The sequence below is a fragment of the Nuphar pumila genome, chromosome 15 (assembly GCF_984573655.1).
Source record: "Nuphar pumila chromosome 15, dmNupPumi1.hap1.1, whole genome shotgun sequence".
In the NCBI taxonomy this organism is placed as follows: domain Eukaryota; kingdom Viridiplantae; phylum Streptophyta; class Magnoliopsida; order Nymphaeales; family Nymphaeaceae; genus Nuphar; species Nuphar pumila.
Window position 1 is genome coordinate 87,188,655 of NC_143263.1, and position 6,000 is coordinate 87,194,654.

Below are 6,000 nucleotides of genomic sequence, written 5' to 3' on the forward strand. Positions count from 1 at the left end.
TGCACTTTTGTAAGTGCAACCTTGAGCGTATCCTGTTTCACTTATCGTTTTAAAAGATGTGAGTCACACTTATGCACTTCAATTCTCTAAAAAGGGGATTCCTAGCGTGAACCTGTTTTTTCAAATGCGTATTTTTAAAGCAGAAATTAAAAGTCTTTCCTGTTGCAAGATAGCAACCAAGTCTCTCAAATTGCTATATTTGGGAGAAGTATCTCTAATGCTTTTGTTGCATATCTGATATGACTCAGAAAACCCTGATGGGGGGGGGGGGGGGCAACTTGTGTTTTGGGATGGTTCCTTCGAAAGACCCTTATCCCATTTATCGGGACCCGTATCATGAGATATGCGTAGCATACAATACTGTGATAGTCGAATAAGAGATTTGTGGTGATCCTGCCTTGTTCAAGTTGCACAGTGTTGTACTCACGGTTTGGAAGATTAATCATCATCAAAATAAGATGTTTGGTTCAGCATATTCTAATTATGTTTTTTTTTAAAGATGCAGGTTTGCGCGTGAGCGCTAAAATTTTAAATAAAAGGATTTCTATTCGTGAGTCCAGCTTTCCAAATACACAGTTTTGCAAAGTAAAGTTTAAGAGCCTTTTTATTGATAAATAACACTCAAGTCTCCTAAATCAACGTATTTGGGAGTAGTGTGTTTGCTACTTCTGATTTTGTATTTGATACAACTCGGATAACCCTGATTAGGGGCATGGGTATGAGTTTGGGCGGGGTTTCTGTTGAGAAACCAGTATCTTAAACAGTATCGCAAGACATGTGCAGGATGCTGATACTGCGATAAATTGGATAAGAGATCCATGGCGATCTCGTACCGTGCAAAGTGCATAATGTTGTTCAAATAGTTTAAAGGACTTGAGCATATCAAGTCAAACTAAATATTTGTTGCATCGAGTTGGGGTTCATTTTGAGAAACCAATACCCCTTTCATCATAGTCGTGCTTTTAGACAAGCACAACATGTTTTTACTACGATGATTGGATGAGAGGTTCGTGTAACCTCGAAGCGTGCAAATGGCACTTTGTAGAAATCAGTTACATAGTGATGTTTCGTCGTTACAGGCAAGATGCTCATGTTGGATTAAAGAATCAAAGCATGTTAAATGTAAATTAAAATGATTTCATCATTTCTTTTACAACACATTAAAGTTGAGGTTTCTTTATGAGAAACATGTACCCCTCTCATCGTAGCTATACTTTTTGACATGTATGATATGTTAGTACTACGATGATTGGATGAGACAATCATGCAATCTTGAATCATGCTGCTAGCACAATATTGAAATTACATAATGGTGATGTTTTCACCATCACAATAAGTTGACCCCTCTCATCGTGGTTGTATTTTTAAACAGGTATGTTGCGTATTGCGTTTTGGGATGGTTCCTTCGAAAGACCCTTATCCCATTTATCGGGACCCGTATCATGAGATATGCATAGCATACAATACTGTGATAGTCGAATAAGAGATTTGTGGTGATCCTGCCTTGTTCAAGTTGCACAGTGTTGTACTCACAGTTTGGAAGATTAATCATCATCAAAATAAGATGTTTGGTTCAGCATATTCTAATTATGTTTTTTTTTAAAGATGCAGGTTTGCGCGTGAGCGCTAAAATTTTAAATAAAAGGATTTCTATTCGTGAGTCCAGCTTTCCAAATACACAGTTTTGCAAAGTAAAGTTTAAGAGCCTTTTTATTGATAAATAACACTCAAGTCTCCTAAATCAACGTATTTGGGAGTAGTGTGTTTGCTACTTCTGATTTTGTATTTGATACAACTCGGATAACCCTTATTAGGGGCATGAGTATGAGTTTGGGCGGGGTTTCTGTTGAGAAACCAGTATCTTAAACAGTATCGCAAGACATGTGCAGGATGCTGATACTGCGATAAATTGGATAAGAGATCCATGGCAATCTCGTACCGTGCAAAGTGCATAATGTTGTTCAAATAGTTTAAAGGACTTGAGCATATCAAGTCAAACTAAATATTTGTTGCATCGAGTTGGGGTTCATTTTGAGAAACCAATACCCCTTTCATCATAGTCGTGCTTTTAGACAAGCACAACATGTTTTTACTACGATGATTGGATGAGAGGTTCGTGTAACCTTGAAGCGTGCAAATGGCACTTTGTAGAAATCAGTTACATAGTGATGTTTCGCCGTTACAGGCAAGATGCTCATGTTGGATTAAAGAATCAAAGCATGTTAAATGTAAATTAAAATGATTTCATCATTTCTTTTACAACACATTAAAGTTGAGGTTTCTTTATGAGAAACATGTACCCCTCTCATCGTAGCTATACTTTTTGACATGTATGATATGTTAGTACTACGATGATTGGATGAGACAATCATGCAATCTTGAATCATGCTGCTAGCACAATATTGAAATTACATAATGGTGATGTTTTCACCATCACAATAAGTTGACCCCTCTCATCGTGGTTGCATTTTTAAACAGGTATGTTGTGTACTGCGATGAGTAGGATAAGAGGTCTATAATCACCTTGAACGTGCAATGGCACGTGAATGAATTCACATAATGATGATGTTTTGCCTTCACAGGCAAGATGCTCAAATGGGTTGAAAGACTAGATCATATAGAATGGGTCTTGAGTTAAGTAACACCTGATATACCCATTTGACCCATTGACTTCATCAAGAAAGAGGATGAAAATGTACAAAATTCCAATGAATAGGTTGTTAACAATCACCCCTCGGGCAAATGACTCGGCGTCCCCAGTCGTCGGAGTTAGGAGACAGGACTTCCAGAAATTATCTTAGGTGGTATATTGCATAGACTTCTGCAGAAATAGGATGCATCCGTTGTCTACGTACGCTTTTGAGGAATCCTCTCTCGGTCATCGACCGTCCCCTTAGGAGCGTACTTAGCTAGCTATTCGAGGTATTAAAAATACATGGCATGATAGAACCCCAAACTAGTCTCAGTTGTTTCTATGATTTGTGCCTTACGGTTCACATTACTTGTTGGTTGTGCATTGTGCGTTAATTAACTGTTAATGCCAGTTGTAGCATTTCTCTTGCGTTGATTAACTATTAATGCTAGTCGTAGCATTTTCCGTGTGTTGATTGACTGTTAATGTTAATTGCAGCATTTTGCGTGCATTGATTTACTATTAATGCTAATTGTAGCATTTTGCATGCCCTGATTTACTGTTAATGTTGATTGTAGCATTTCGCTTATGATGATTAACGGTTAAATGCCAGTTGTATCATTTCTCTTGCGTTGATCAACTTTTAATACTAGTTGTAGTATTTCTCTGTGGTGATTAAACTGCTAATGCTAGTTATAGCTTTTCTCCTGTATTGATTAATTGTTAAATGTTAGTTTTAGCATTTCTCTTGCGCTGATTATAACTGTTGATGCTAGTAGTAGTTTTTCATTTGTTTAAACTGCTAAGCATGATAGAATTAAATATAAGTATTTAATGTTGTTATACATTGTCTCACTTATGCACCTACCAGTTTTTTGTGAAACTGACTCATTTTATAGGCACAGGTTATAATTAAGTTTGTACGAACTGCGATGGCATGATGGCGTGATGAAATCAAGATGAAACTTTTTTCCTGATGTTTTGTTCCTGAGGACAGTTTGGTAATTTTGCATAAAGGCTTTCGCGACGTAAGCATACTGTTGCCTCGTTGTCGCTAATCCGTCGCTAACCATGTTAGCGACGGATTAGCGACGGAATGTGGTCGTCGCTAATCTACTGCTTTGTTGTAGTGAAACTCCTTCTTTGTACAAGTCTTAAATTATTATAAAGTGCATTTCAGAATCTATTTGGTTTATTAAATGTATGGAGTTTTAAATCTATTGTAAAAGAAAGTTTGCGCTGTAATGCGCTCAAGGTCCATTGACTTGCTATTTCAAACACTATTTTTCGCTGAATTACTATTTAAAAACTCTAAATGAATTATTACAAAGCTTTCAAACTTTTCATAAAGAGTTAAAAGTCCTAGATTTTGGGGCGTTACAATCAGAGTCCTGCAACCACATGACGGAGGGGGTCTCCTCCTCCCCAGGCCCACTTTGTTGCCTCTGTCGCTTATAAGAACCACCTTCACTCTCATTGGTCACTGCTGCTGACTCCATCTCAACTCTATTATAAATCTTGTCGAAGATGGAGAAATTTTGGGGCTAAACATGGTATTGAACCGATGGTCATGGTTGGAGATTCGCATCATCTATGTATGTCTCCCACTTGGCTTTGGCAGCCAGAGGCCGGAGCCCGCATCGCCCCATCGAAACCGCACACCCATCTCTGAACGACAGCCAACGCATTGACGAGGTGTAACGTAGGTGACGTCAGGGAAACCACCCCCGTCAGGAGCCTAATCCACCGGCCGGAAGATGCCAAGTCATCTGTCATTAACATATTCATTATGTCACACTGAGGGATGACCCGGCAGAGAAAGCGTCACCTAATGGGGTTGATACTGCAAAGAAGGGGAAGTTGGGGTGGTTGTGGAATCAAGCGGCACCAGCGTTCCAGTTGGTGGGCATGACCTCCTTGAGCCACCTCACACCGGCAACGAGGACCGTCGGGCACGGCCATCTGGCGTAGCACGCCCCCTTTTTTATGACTTTTTTTCTTCATTTTTTTGTTTTCCTTTGTTTCCTCTATAGCAGCCTAGCTCTGGTGTCTCCACCTGTCTCAGTCGGCTCTTTTCTATGGCAGCCTCTCTCTGGCACACTCAAACCAGAATCCTGGTTTTGTCGGCTCACTCATACGATGGATTCCACTACCAAAAGATCGATGCATTTTTCAGTGAATGAGTTGCAAGATTTTCAGTGACTATCTCCAAACAAAAAAGGAAAAACACTAACTTGTTTTCAGTTTTTCTAGTAGTGGTCGTGTTTGGCGACTTTGGTTCGAGTGGAGGTCGAGTCCTTGCACACAGGGGCGTAGCTAGGATTCATGTGAGGGGCAGGGGGGGGGGGGGGGGGGGGCAAACAGGGGTGTAGAAAAAAAATTGGTGTGATAGTCTGGGGTTCGGGGGTAGCTTCCCTGAAAAAAAAATTGAGATAAAATAAAAAATGGCTATGCAATTATTAATAAAAATCTATTTCATATGGACAAATCAAACTATTTGCTGAAGTCAGGGCTGGGCTAGGACTGGGCTACAAAAATGGATAAAAATCTATTTCATATGGAATCAGGGCTGGGCTAGGACTGGGCTTTTAATATATATATATATATATATATATATATATATATATATATATATATATATATATATATATATATATATATAATTTAACTGAGCCGGGAGGCAGGACTGGGCGAGGCTCTAATACGAATGTTGGGTTTTGAAATCAGGGTGTGCGCAAAGGGATGAGAAAACATATGAAATAAGTGGGAGATAGGAATTTAGTAAACGGCCTTCTTCAAGGGGGGTGATGCTTGGAATACCTGCAGAGCGTAGGGTCTGGGTACATATAACCCTCTCCTGAGTAGCTGTTTTTCGAGCCTTGAATAGAGATTTTAATCTCATTCATTATGTTTTTCTCACCGTTTTGAGTGGCTCCTTGGATGCCTTTGTGAAACTGTTATGACCACACTGGATCCAACAAATTGTCGAGGTAAAGGATGTATTTAAGTTCAATAGTCCAAGTATTGAATCTCGCATTGGGCTCATACTAACTTAAGTACTCACATTCGTGAATCTCAATCTTGATGGGGGAGGGTCAGGTCAAAGGAACATTTTTCTTCCTCTTTATTAAGTACACACACACACACACACACACACACACACACACACACATATATATATATATATATATATATATATATATATATATAATGGTAATCCATGACTGGAATCAGCGTGTCATATAGCATGTCCGATCATGTCACCAGGGACACGCAACCAAGATGGCGTATCTCTGTGACTAAGCAAGCTGACCAAGTTTTTGGCACGTTTTTTTCACTGTTATTAGCTGTTGGTTAAGTGGCAGAGC